Raw genomic sequence first — 14585 nt, 5'->3', positions numbered from 1 at the left:
TCCTTTCCTCCAGTTTCCCCCTCTTTCTCCTCTACTCCTCTAAGTAATTTAGGGAAGCAGAGATCTGTAGTAATCAGAGCTGGCCAGGAGTTGAGTTCTGTCTCTAACTCTCCACTGGAAATACTTTAGGTCCTAGATCACTGAGATAGAGGATTCTATTAGAGTAATAAAATATTATAATTATCTTGCTCAGCCATTTGCTTGGTGTATAATGTTAGATAAGTTATCTCTCTAGGCCTCAGCTTTTTATATGTATAATGAAACTAATATGTGATTGATGAGCAGAGATGGATTTATTAGAAAGTCTACGAAGCTTAGCTTCAAGTCCCCTCATCTGCCCAGATCCCTTTCCAAGGCCCTGTGAAGGGCCATGGTAATTTTGTATTATTTTCTTAAAGATCCATGCTCCCTAAATCATATAAACTTCAACCCCTATCAAATGTAGCTTTGCCTCTACAATAGGATTTTGTGAAAATAAAATGAACAATGTATGTAAAGCATAGTTCTGGTTTAATAAAGTTTTGTTTTGCAATAGTAACAATATTTTTCAAAATTTTTCAAATTTATTTTTTCAAATTTATTTTTTAATTATAAAGCTAATGTGTTTGTTATAAAAATCTAAACACTATAGGTAAAAATATAAATCTGGAGTTAAAGATTCAAATTTTTGTTCTTTTTTCTCCCCTCCCTGACAATTGCCCTTCCTTCTCCAAAAATATTCTCTCAGAGTAACCATGAATTAATATTTTGGTATATATTTTTCTATGTCTTGCATTTAAGAGTAAAGATTTCTATCTCACAAACAAAACAAAACAAAAAAAGAGAGGTATAACACACATACACACACACACACACACACACACACACATACATTTCTAGTAGTTTCTTTAAATCAAAATACCCAGGATTTGAGGAAATCAGGACTGTCTTCTTAAAGATTTGCCAACTTGTGAAAGACCATTTTACTAAATTTTATCAGTGTTTGCTAAATAACAATGCACAAATAACCTAATGTCAACCCATGCTGAAGACCAGTTCTTCAATGTGTTCTATACAGGTCACGGTGTGAAAGGCAAGGGAAAGCAAACTCAAATAAGGGAAATGGTGTCAGACTCATGTCTCTTTTATCTTTCTGCTTAGTTGTAAATATTACGTATGTAGCTCCCATATTAAGAATGCAATTAAAATTAGTGTTGCCTCTGTATGCATTTTTTTAAGTTCAAGAGTATGCCAAGCATAGAAGCTGACATATAACTATCAGAAAATTCCTTAGACTGTGTGTATGTGTATTATAAAAAATGTATATTGTAGGCATTGTGAAGACCTCTTGGTAAATTTTTAGGTAATTTTTTGCTACCCTTATAAATACTGCCTTAGAATTATTTCCAGCGCTTAGTGTCACATTCTGCCTGCAAAATATACATTCATCCAAGAAAAAGTAAAATCCTTTGTGCTATATTCTTCCAAAAAATAATTATTTTTCAGAGAGAACAGAGATGATTGTTCTTACAGGCTAATTCTAAAGGACATTTCATAAATACTTTTTAAAATGAACACGTCTTATAAACTTGCTAGTTTAATTTATTAAGCATAATTTAAAATTAAATAACAGCTAAAGTTCATGGAGAAGTCATTAACATAGTGTTTACACAGAATTTTGCATATATTTATGTATTCATAAAATGTAATATATTTGTAGCTTAATGTAAAAAATTAAGCTACAATTACATATTATTTTGTCTAATTTATAAATTTGATTTGTTTTATTGTTTTACTATTACCTACACAAATAAACCAATTTAACTTAAATATTAAATTTAAGAGAAATATATGTCAGGTCAGTTAACAAAGAACCTAAATTTAAAAATATATACTATAGTGAGAAACCTGTAATATTGCATAATGTGTTTTTATGAAAGAGTTATGATAACTTTCAATAAGCAAAGAAAGCTCTCATTTGAGTAATTAAAATTTCAGGCCATCTTAAGACATAGATTCCTGTGGTAAAATCATGATTGGCCTATTTTCCTTTTGTATATCTTGTAGCACAAAATCTCTTTCCTCTTGTGCAGTTATACATTTAGTAGAAAACACACACGCACACACACACACATATACAACTTTTTCCACAATTATTTCTTTTTCTGCTAGTTTGGTGAATACCCACAAACTATAACTAAAGTGGAACTTGCAAGTCCAACCACTACTAAAGCTTGATTGCAAGCAATGAAAACAAAGTCTGCCTAATTAAACAGAAACAAATTGGAAGAACACAGTTTAACTCACAGACTCAAAGGGAAAGCTGATGATCAACGCTGTTAAGGGCAGATCCTAGAGCAGTTCCAGGGATGTAGGTAAAAGGAACCAGTGGACACTTAGCTCGTAGGTATGAGTCTGTGCCTGCCATTTTTCTGTCTCTGCAACACTCTGCTCAGGATTCACATTCTTGGGAAGAGAGATCTACCTAATCTACAGTGAGATTGTAATGATTAGGTATTCATAGTGCATATGGGAGCAAAGAAGAAGGCACCCTTTCCACTATAGAAAAAGATCAGAGGGCCAGGGATGGTAGTGAGGGAACTCAATGGAGTTTGGTTCATTCATTCAACAGTTATTGAGCTCCTTTGTGAAGACACTGTGTTAGGCAAAGGAAAATGGCCATGGAAATGCAAGATAGTCTAAGATATGAGAGTGAGGGAAGAGGGAGCAGAGAAAAGGAAAGACATTTTATACAGAAAAGCCAAGAAACAGCACACCTGCAGTTATTACTACATAAAAACAGAATAATACTAACAGCTAACATTTAGTGCTTGCTCTTTTCTAGGCACAATTTTAATTGCTTTCCATGTTCCAGTTTATTTTTGAGACAAGAACTGTTATTATTCCTGTTTAACAATTGAAAACAATAGAATGTTTAAGCAGTTTGCCCACAGTAATGTAGCAAGAATGCAGCAGGTTTGGGATTTAAACTTAGACAAGTCAGGCTTCAGGGGCTGGGCATTTAACCACCATGCTCTATCACCTTTCTGAATACTTGAGTTGTAATAGCTGAACAATCAGTCGGTATAAATTTAGTAGGGTTGATATATTTTAGAACAATTTAAACTACAGAGCCAGTTTGAAAGAATGAATTAGTACCCACAGCTATATACATTCTTCTTACAATTACATTATCATTTTCTTTGTATAGGGGCTGGGCATTTAACCACCATGCTCTATCACCTTTCTGAATACTTGAGTTGTAATAGCTGAACAATCAGTCGGTATAAATTTAGTAGGGTTGATATATTTTAGAACAATTTAAACTACAGAGCCAGTTTGAAAGAATGAATTAGTACCCACAGCTATATACATTCTTCTTACAATTACATTATCATTTTCTTTGTATAGGTTTTTTTTTTTTTTTAATATTTTTTAAAGTTATGTTTTTATAACTAAAGCAGTGCTTAAAGACAAATTGGTAGCATTGAATGCTTACATTAGAAAAGAAGGCCTCAAATCAGTGATGTGTAAACTTCTACTTTAAGAAACTAGGAAAAAAAGAGCAAAGTAAAATAATAATAATAATAATAATAATAAAGAAAAAAAGAAAAACATCTTTTGAAAATTGAAACTGTGGTTATTTTGTTTGTATGAAAAATAGAAATTCTGGGTCATAATAATTCTAAGTGAGAAATAAGATCTTTTGAAGTTGAAGAAAACCTGAAAGACAATAAATTAATGTACTATTGCAGGATGATCTGGTCATACTTTTCCACTCAGTTGTAACATTATCATTAAGAGTTATAAAGTTTCTTATTCAATTATATGGCTTTTTGTTTTCTTAGTACCACTCATTTTAATAACTATGAATTTTTACAAATACATTATATGAGGATACATAGTTGTGTAACTAATTTTGTTTTTTGTTGTTTTTAATTGGTAACTGAAAGAATTTAGGCACTAAAATCTTTAAAAATTAAACAGCAAGTCCTACCGAAATCTCATAATAGAGCTACTCAGCACGAACACGTTTGGGGTCTCATGTAAGAGATAACTTTTTGGTCACAATAGAATTATTTTCATTTAAACAATGAGAATCTTAAATCGAAAACTCTAACTTTTTCTCTCAGAATTTATTCTAGACCCTCGAATCCATAGACATCTTTTCTTCCTCTGAAATTCCATGACATTTACTCTCTCTTCAACATATCATTGGCCCTTGTCATACTCTGCCTGAATGATAAAGGATTATTGTTTGTGTATGTATATTGTTATTACCTTGTTGGAATGTAAGATCTTCCAAAATGGGAACAGTGGTTCATATTTCTCTGTATCCTCTAAGTACAACCTACCACATTGTAGGGCCTCAGTAAATGTGTATTAATAAGATAATTGATCAAATAGTTACCACACTGGGTAATTCAGGCTAAAAAATTTCACAAGAACATTATTTAAACAGTTTGACAGTCTACATTGAATCAAATGGATGATTTCAAAGTTTCATTTCACATTAACTGCCTACTCTACTCACAAATATATCTGATTAAATGCATCAGGGAAGTCATATTTAAATCAAACAACTGTTTCAACTGTGAAAACAATGTTGACACATATGGACCTGGTCTTCTAGTTCCTTTATATATTTTTTCTCAGCCTCCAGTATACTTCCAAAAAAGTTCAATAAATGCTGTGTCATTTTGAGTGTGTATCTATATGACTACAACTTTGTGAAAGTGGTTTTATCATTGTTCCACAACTGTATTCCGATAGACTTCCACATCCCTTTTTACTAGTTTACTATATTAGTTTACTATATTACTATATTATTTTATTAAATAATTTGAAGTCAGAAAATATAATCAATTGTTCCTAGCTAATGTAATGAAGTAAAAATAAAATATCTTTTTTTTCTAATAAGTAAACCACATTTTCAATATGTAACTCTATATTTTTTTTTAATGTTTACTCCATTTCTCCCTATTCAGTCTCTAGAACAGAATCTTTGGCCAGAAAATAACACTTGGGTAGAGCTGGGGAAAATTTGATCTATTTGGGTTTTCTTGGGTTAGAAAAAGAAAACTTCAAATTAAAAAATAATAATAACAAAGAAAAGAGTTATATGAATATGACTGGTAGATCTAGAAGTTAAGTTTTGCCAATTACACATTTAACAATTTCAAAGTTTCTCTGGCAACTAGATTTAAAATTGAAACTGAATAGTATTTTCACACCTATTTCATACCATCAAACTAATAGTTTCCCAAACTCATCTTTGACAAGTGACAAACACACTGGTCTTGATATAGAGTTCTTACTCTTTGGCATGTTGCCAAGCTATGAATACATAATGGAACTTTGGATACATTATATCTGGTAAATAGATTTCAAATACTTAGTTTATGTCACAATTCCCTTGGAAGTTTTGTAACATTATGATAAAACAGAATCTCATACATAGCAAGACAATTGTTCTTTTACATAAGGCAGTTCTCTTCCTTGCTCCGGCTATTCCACTGGCATCCCCTAAGAAATTCACAGTGAATACAGAACATGTTGTGCAGTGTTTTAGTAAAAGCCTGACCTTGCAGATACTGGACTCACAGTCAAGCAGCACCAGCCTTGGGCAAAGCCCGTGATTGCACCAGTCCTTGTGGTCAGTCAGGGCTTAAGGCTTAGAGCTCACTCATCAACCTACCTGGTTCTGTTGAGGAAAGGACAATGATTAACATTTCAAAATCAAAGACTTCCCAGTGTATAGCAATTTGCTGAGCTTAAGTCACAAATTATTACACAGCTATAAATTAGGTCCCGGCCACACCAATCAAGGTTGTTCCATGCCAGTAGTTTCCAAATTTATTGACAATGAAAGATTGTCAAAATTTTAGTGCTCATGTATGTTTGGATGAAGGTACATAATAAAATATTACTTCACATACACTTTATATTTATGTAATGTTTTATATGTCATTTATATCTCAATGTAAAAAAATTAAAAGTTTGAAAAAGAAATGACCTCATAAATGATTTGAATTCTGCAAGAAATGATTAAAATTTGATCCGTGGCTTAAAAAAACCATACCCAAGCTCTAATAATGATAAGAAATTAGAGATATTAAAGCATTTGAATCGTAAGAGTAAAAGTAATAATATATAAAGTTAAAGTAAATGTGCATTTTATAATTTTGTGAGGAAACATGTCTAAACACTAACATTTTAAATCAGGAAACTGATTTCTATTAAAATTACTAACTACTTATTTAATATCGGGGCTGATATTTTTGATTCATACTTCAAATACATTTCAAACTTTGTTTTTATGGCAAATTTATGAAATTGAAAAATAAAAACCATTTCACCTCTCTATTGAAGAAAGGATATGAATATTATTTTTCAATAGTCAGGCATCTTGAATTCAGCTAATTTGTATTAGTTTGGATATTGTTTTGGAACTCCAGATCCAAACAGCCAACTGCTTCTCCGGGGCTCCATTTGGATTTCTCATAGGAATTTCAAATTCAGCGTGTCCCAGGTGAACTCTGTGTACCTTCACTCTGCACACCTGCTCACTGGGTCTCTGGGGTAGCTTCTCCAGGTAAACAGCACCACCAGCTGCCCAAGCTGGAAACCTGGGCTGTTTCCGAACTCCTCTTCAACGGCCCTGAAATCCACTCAATCCCCAAGCCCTGTCACTTGTACTAGTTAAATAGTTCTTACATTCATTCTCCTCTCCCTACTCCCTTGTTCTGCTTCAACGCCTGGACTCTGCTCACTTCTATCCCTCGTTACTCCTCCTACCAGTCCCTAGGACATATTGAACCAAGTTCAGTTCTTCCAATGTACAATTCTCTTTGATTTTAGGACTTTGCCCATGCTGTTCCCTCAGCCTGGAGCACCTACGACCACTCATTCACCGAGCTATTGTCCACTCCTTTGGGTCTCAACTTAGATACTACCATTTTCAGGAAGCCTCTTCTGGCACCCCACATTTGCTTCTGTATCCTCTAGTACAACATGGCAGGCCCTCAGTGAATCTGCTCTGAGATATTTGATCAACTAGATACCACATTAGCTAGAAAATATTCACCCTCTGTTCTTCCTCTGTGCTCCCATATCTCCCCCATTATTGTGCATTTGTTTTAAAGGTCTATTGACTTCTCTAGGTTCCTACTGGATCATAGCAAAGAACTCTTTATTATTTATTAAAGAACCTACTAGGTGCATAAATATGAATGAATTAACATATAGTCCAACAGAATCCCTGCATCTATTTTTTTCTCCACATTCTTGAAAATATTTTTTTTAACTCAATATGAACTTTGAGGAAATTTTTCCATGAATTAATTATCCCGATTTTACTTATTTTTATGATTTAACCTCATATTTTGCTACGCCGACAAGGTAATGTTTAATTTTAATTCAAGCCTCTCTTCATGGGCATAAGAGCCACACTCTATTGCATATCTCCAGTGAACCTGCTTTTAGATATCCAGTCTTTTCCATAATACATTTAATTAAGGAAAACATGAGATAATCTTAGGCCCTGTGCCATTCTTGGAGAACGCACCTCCACGTAGCCTCCCCACATAGGGAGATTGTACTCAGACTTGGTCCTCTGCTGCCACTTGAATCCCGTTCTACAAGTTTTCAGCTGAATCTGCAGCTCTTGACTCTGGTTTCTTCTTCCTGACACCTTTTATTGTAATTGGTTTGAACCTGGCTTCTCCTCCATGCTCTCGTCTCCTGGCCCAGAGATGAGATGTGCCTGCTGCTCGTGTGGTTCTGATTCCGACATGCTCAGGTCAGAGCATGAAGCTGCTATGGTCATTACTTGCAGTGAATGCTCTTGCTTTCAAAGTCGCTTTCTATCGACAGTCCTATCTTATTCTCAGAGCAGCCAAGTACGGGAAGGCATTCATCTTCAAATCTTTTTCTGTTTATAGTGGGGCTACAAATTTAATAATTTTTTTTCTCATAACTGATTTACTCTTTCTCACCCACTGGATAATACAAGTGCTTTAAATTTACAGATTCACTATAACTGAGTTTTTGGTGGTTTAATCAGTCTCTGAGGCATGTTAATCTCTTTGAGAAAATTCTAATTATATGACATTTTTCTCTTCTTCCATGTACTCAACTCTAAGATACTGTCATGATGTCATATGGGAGGAAAGTGGTGATGAGAAGGAGCTCTGGATTCAGATGATGACCTTGGTGAACCCTCACTGGTCTCTGCAGTTGAGTGCTTGGTCTAGTTCCTGGATTGTGACTGCTGGTTGCTCATAGTCCCATTTGCACTGTGGGTCATTGTGTGAGCACCCACCACTGGACCATTTGCTTCTTTGCCTCACCCCTGAATCTTGTCAATCCACTGGGCCTTCCTGGATCATTGCTTTCCCCACCATAATATACAGCACTTCTAGATTGCCTGATCACTGCACTTAGGCCAAGAGAGCCAGGAGACCACACTTTTCACTCTAGATAATTTCTCTCCACTAAGTGCCATTGCTGAGCCACTCACCCACATCTCTTCCTAGGATTCCACAGAGGGAGAAAAAGCAAAAGCCCTCTGATTTCAGGTTCTCCAAAATAGTAGAGGCACCACATTCCATCAGTGCTTCTGTTTGCAAAGGGATGGTTGGGACTGGGTCTTAATTCTTACCCCTGTCTCTTGTTTCTTTGCTGAAAATCTTCCCTAGGCCAAAGAAGTGGCCTGACCTCTCTTTCTCCTTCTCCATGATCTTCCCAAGTTGGAAGGTCTTCCCTCAGGTCTTATCCTGAATTCTGTCTATCCCTGGCATTTGATAACTTCCATGGACAAAGTCAGCATGGAGCTAAAAGTATTTAGAAAATTGTGCACTCTTTCAACAAAGCCTGGATTTTACAAGTGTTTTCTTGCTGGAAACTCAAAAACCCTGCTTTGAATATTAAAAGCTGAGTATTGAAATCCTTTTTATTTTTGCATTCTAGCTATACTATAATCTCAATGCCTTGGGCAGAATGAGCAAAGGTCACACAATAAGAAATGCAAAAGAGAACAACTCAACATATATATATATATAATTCCCATTACAGTATTGATATAGAGAAAACATATTAACTATAGCAAAATTCCACTAATTTAGACTGATATTGAAGTCAGGATAAATTAGCAAAATGTTTAATTTTGACAATTACTAAAGAAAAGTATTATTAAAGTATGTAGAAAGAAAATAAAGTATGCTTTACCTATATGAACCAATTTGTCTTAAAACTGATTTTACAAAGGAGGAAACAACACAGAAAGATTGATTTGCCCAGTGTCAAGTAGTTGGTAAGTTTTTTTGCTGGGTTTGCCTGGCTTTGGAATCCCAATGGATAACTTTCATAAACTTATCTTTAAATAATAAATTCTATGAAAAGTCCTTTAACAAATAGATGAAAAATGTAATTAGTATATTTTGTATAGAAATGGCAATCCTTGAAAATGTTTTATTCTTCTAGTAGTAAATCTAAGAAAGTCCATTGTATATTTTCATAAAAAGTACTTCATAAATTTTACAATGAAAAAATTAGATACTGGTTTATCTAGCTATTCAGAAAGTTCACCTTACAAGGATTTGCCTTAATACATTTTTACTGTATGGTTTCCACAGAACTAAACATAATCTTTCCTTATGATATTTGCCATTTTATTTACTTTCCTTAGGTACTTTGTAATTACAAGATGTTAAAATATTTAGTCAATTCACTAAATAGTAAAAACAAAAAACAAAAAACAGTCAAAGGTCACAGACACTTAGCACTACTTAACCAAAGAGCCACTTGAACTGACTGAATTGGCACAATGTAGAAAAATTCAAATTTTCAGACTCTTGATTTAATAGTAAGATATATAGAAATAAAATATATATGTTTGAAATAAAAGGCTTAATATTCAATATGGTCAGATATTTTAGACTAAATGGACTTTTGAAAATTGAAACTATAAAAAAATTAAAATTTTATAATAACAAACTATAACAGAAATCATTTAAAATTTTCTCAAAATAAACAAAAAGTCAGTAAAAGAATGATTTAAAAATATTTTATTAAACTTGGTGCCCAGATCTTGGTTTCTAATACCATTTTCCAATAAAAGAAATCAAAGCTCCTTAGGAAATGGCTGATTCTAGGATAGAGGCAAGGAATATTCATGATCAGCCTGGAGTATCTTGTATGCTGAAAAATAAGGAAGTGCTTAACTCCCCTCACCCCTCCTCAAAAAAAAACACACACTTACAATGATAGGGTTATGACAAAGGGACACAGGAGACAATTAAAGAGCTCCTAGTGACCAAAGCTGGAACAATTTGAGCAACAATTAAAGTAGTATAGGTTTTACCCAAGGTATATAATCATACTGATATAAATAAATGATTAAATAAATCCATGAATCATACTGATATAAATAAATGATTAAATAAATAAGGGAAAAGAAACAAATCTCCCATGCAGAAGAATTCAAAAAATTTATGTAAATATTCCACCTAAAAGAGGTGGAGCACAATTTTCCACTCTGTAAATAGGAGCTTCAAATAGAGCTTTCCTTCCAAAGGGGACTACATGGAAAGAGGGAAAAGAGAACAACTTTACATTGGAGAAGCCTGACAAACACTGCCTCAGCCAAGTGATAAATCAACTGTGATAAATCATGTGTATAATATATATCTTTGAAATGATAAGATGAAAATGGCACTTTACCTTTGTGGTCTTCCTCCTCAAAGCCTTTCTAGTTTAATCACAACAAAGACATCAGACTAATCCCAATTGTGGGGCAGTCTACGAAATACAAATTCTAATAGACATCCTACAAAGTACCTGTCAAGGTCACAAAAGCAAGGCAAGACTGAGAAACTATCACAGCCAGGAGGAGCCTGAGGAGATACAACAACTTAATGCAATACAGTGTCCTGGCTGGGTTCCTGGAACCGAAAAGGAAAAAGGGACCTCTTATTTTGTTTATTAATCATAACAAATGTACCATACTAATTGAAGTTGTTAATAATAGGAGAAACTGGGTATAAACTCTTTATACTATCTTTACATTTTTCTGTAAATCAAACTAATCTAAAATAAGAAAGTTTATTTTTAAAAAGAAGCTACATATGGATGTTATGTTGGACAGCACAGTTCTGTATACAACTAATAATATTCAGGAAACACATACGATTGAAAAACATGTTAAACTATATCACAGGATGCACTCAGTAAAATCTAGGCTGTAGAAAAGACGATGGGACAAATGACCCAGTTTCTTCAACAAATAAATTGTAAGAGGAAAGAAGAGAGAGAGTTGAAAATTAAAATAGAATTGAGACGTAGCAATCAATCACAATATGCAGATCTTATTTGAATACTGATTGAATGAAACTGCAAAAAAATATTATAAAGCATTTGGAAATTTGAATACATACTGAATATTTGATGCTATTATTAAATTAGTGTTAACTTTATTTGGGGTATGATAATGCTATGTGGTTATTTTTTTTAATCCTATCTTTTACAGTATTTAAGTATTAAATTATATGATCTTAGATGTTTGCTCCAAAATAATATGGGCTAGGGGAGGGTAGATTGGAGGTACAGATGTAGCAAGATTAACCATAAGTTGTTAATTGTTGAAGCTGGGTTAGGTGAATGGAGGAATTCTTTATACTATTCCATATGTTTATGCACATGTCTAAATTTTTCTGTAATAAAAAAATTAAATGAAATAAAAACTACAAAGTAAAAATAACTTTCTAATGAGCCTTACTGTATAGTACTCTATTTCTAAATAGTAAAGTGTTTTCCATTTCACCAATTCTCAAAATAGTAGCTTGGAGATAGAAGTGACATTTAAGCTATGTCTACAGAAAGCCAAAAATCTACTGGTTGATTTGATTAATTCAGACAAAGAGCTAGTCAGTTTAAAAAAGGAAAAAAAATCAAATTGCTCATTTTGCTGAATTTACGGAATAGTATCTTGTATAATGCTATACATATAAGTGATTAATACTTTCTGGTCAATAAATCAGTGAATTTTACACTTGTTTTGGTACCTTAATGAAGACACAATTTGGCTGTCAACAACAAATATAAGAAAACCCAGAAACAAAAGTAAAAGTCTAGCTCTAGCAAAATTATGAAAAAGACATGTATTTTCCAAATATTCACAGGCAATGGACATCACTATAAACAAACACAGCCTAAGTTGATGACGAGAACCACATCACAAAACTATTAGTTTAAATTTTGATAAAATTCTACCAAAAGTTATAGCAATATATATTTGTGCTCTATTGGTATGTCAATGGCTTATAGAATATGTATGTATTTTTAAGCCTAATGTAAGGACCTTAATATGTAGAACCCTTTAAAATTTACAAAACACTTTTATGTTGTGCTATATCATATTACCTCATTTTGTGACTTAGGCAAAAATAGGTAACATTATCTCTGTTTTTCAGGTAGAGAATAGGCTCTCAGAGGCCTCCTAGTGTCATCAGTGCCAGAAGCAGAGGAATGGGAAAGGGAACCCAGGCGTTTTGGCACCAAGTCCAGTGCTCTTAATGTTCATGCTTAGCTGTCTCTCAAGGGGAAATATATCATATATTCTTGTGGCTTCTACTTGGGTTATAATGGAAAGAAAGTTGACATAAGTAAATATCTCTACTTTAAAAACACAACCTTATCTTCTGCCAGTCTCTAGCAGTCAAATCATGACAGTGCTTTTTTTTTAATGACTGATTATTATAAATAGTCAATATTTGGGGCAAAGTAATGCTCCATTAATATTACATTCTGTTTGTCCGGTGATGCACTTTTGAAATCCAGAAATTAAACTCTGTGAGGATGCTAAACACTCTTCTGAACATTATTAAATCCTTTGATGTTGAAAAGAATACTTGTTAAAGAATATTAAAATATTATATAATAACTTTACAATGTCAATTAATATGAAGCTCATCATTCTGGTCCATTATTTGACAAATGGCTTCATTCTTTTACAGTGTTTTTCTCCAAGAAGACATCTGTTTCTCCTCAGTAGATTTAGTCCATTTATTTATCATGCCTTTAGTGCTGCTCGAATCCATTTTCCAGCCTATTTTATGTGCAAAGAAAACCATTCATAATAACTTATGTGTGACTGTTTCTCACCTCCAGTCAGTGACCATTTCCATTCAATCTATTTTAAGCAATGTTTTAGAATCAGTGTATCCTTTGCCTTTGCATATATTCTTTTTCTAACTTTCTCCAATGACTCGCTTTTGCCTTTGTTTTTAATTAAACCTTCCTCTTATGGTTTCTTCCTGAGTATCCCCTTTGGAACTAGACAGATACTTGTTTTGCGCAATAGTATGTTCAGTCAAGAATGAAAATACAGACATGCGTTTGTTGCAATAGGTTTAAGTGGATCAGAATGCAGTTTAACAGTTCAAATACATTCATATTTCAAGGACTACAGAAGAACCTAACATTATAGGCACTCAGTTTCAGCAATATGAATAAACCACATTGTCAAACACTGTACCAGTAGAAAATGAATGTACTTCCAAAATCTTTTTCCTGATCCACTGCAAATTGCTTGATCCCACTGGAGACAGAGCCACAGGGTTGCCAAAGTGTATTTTCCCACTTTACCTCATGCAGAATAATTAAACTGAGAGGATTTGAAATGTCACTTCACAAACACAAACTGAGGAAACTGGATAAGATAAACTAGAAGAAATTTCTGGGTTGGAAATTATGCCTGGTGGGCCATGGCAGAGCCACAGTGTATGTACCTGAGAAGCCTCATATATGGGTGAAGGTCAAAGATGAGGACCTGGTGCTGAAGTTCAGGGAATTTGATCTTCCTGGAGCATTCACACCAGGGAATTAAGGATGCTATCTGCATATGTCTTCAGGTGACTCACTTTCCTGCTTCACCAAATGTATTAGTTTGTTATTGCTGCAGTAACAAATTGCCATAAATTTAGTAGCTTAAAGCAACAGAAACATATTATCTTGCAGTTCTGTAGATCAAAAGTCCAGTAAGGATCCCACCAGATTAAAATCAACGGGTCAGCAGGTCGGCATTCACTTGAAGGTAAGCATAACAGATTGAATCTCTCTCACAAATCTCACCGACCCTATTGTCATCACACCTCTTTCTCTGATTGTAGTTGGAAAAGAGTCTCTGCTTTTAAAAATTCATGTGATTAGATGGAGTCCATCTGGCTATTTCAGAATAATTTCTCCATCTCAAGGTCTGTAACTTTAATCATATCTGCAAAGTACCTTTTGCCATAGAATGTAATGTATTCACAGATTTTGGGAATTAGGAAGTAGATTTCTTTGGGGGGGGGGGGCATTATCCTGCCTACCATACCAAGTGAAGGGTCAATCTATAGCTTTCATGTAATGTGAGCAAGAAATAAATGTTTGTAGATGTACTGGGATTTGGCTATTATTTGTTATTGTAGCAAAAGGCAATAGTGATTGTCATTCTGCTTACTTTTTCATTTCACCATAAGATTATCTATCTATCTATCTATCTATCTATCTATCTATCTATCTATCTATCTAATCTATCTCTAGTATTTTCTTGAGTTTGCAGTTTT

Source organism: Pteropus alecto, unplaced genomic scaffold, assembly GCF_000325575.1.
Source record: "Pteropus alecto unplaced genomic scaffold, ASM32557v1 scaffold7, whole genome shotgun sequence".
Classification (NCBI taxonomy): Eukaryota; Metazoa; Chordata; class Mammalia; order Chiroptera; family Pteropodidae; genus Pteropus; species Pteropus alecto.
This window is presented reverse-complemented; position numbering follows the sequence as displayed.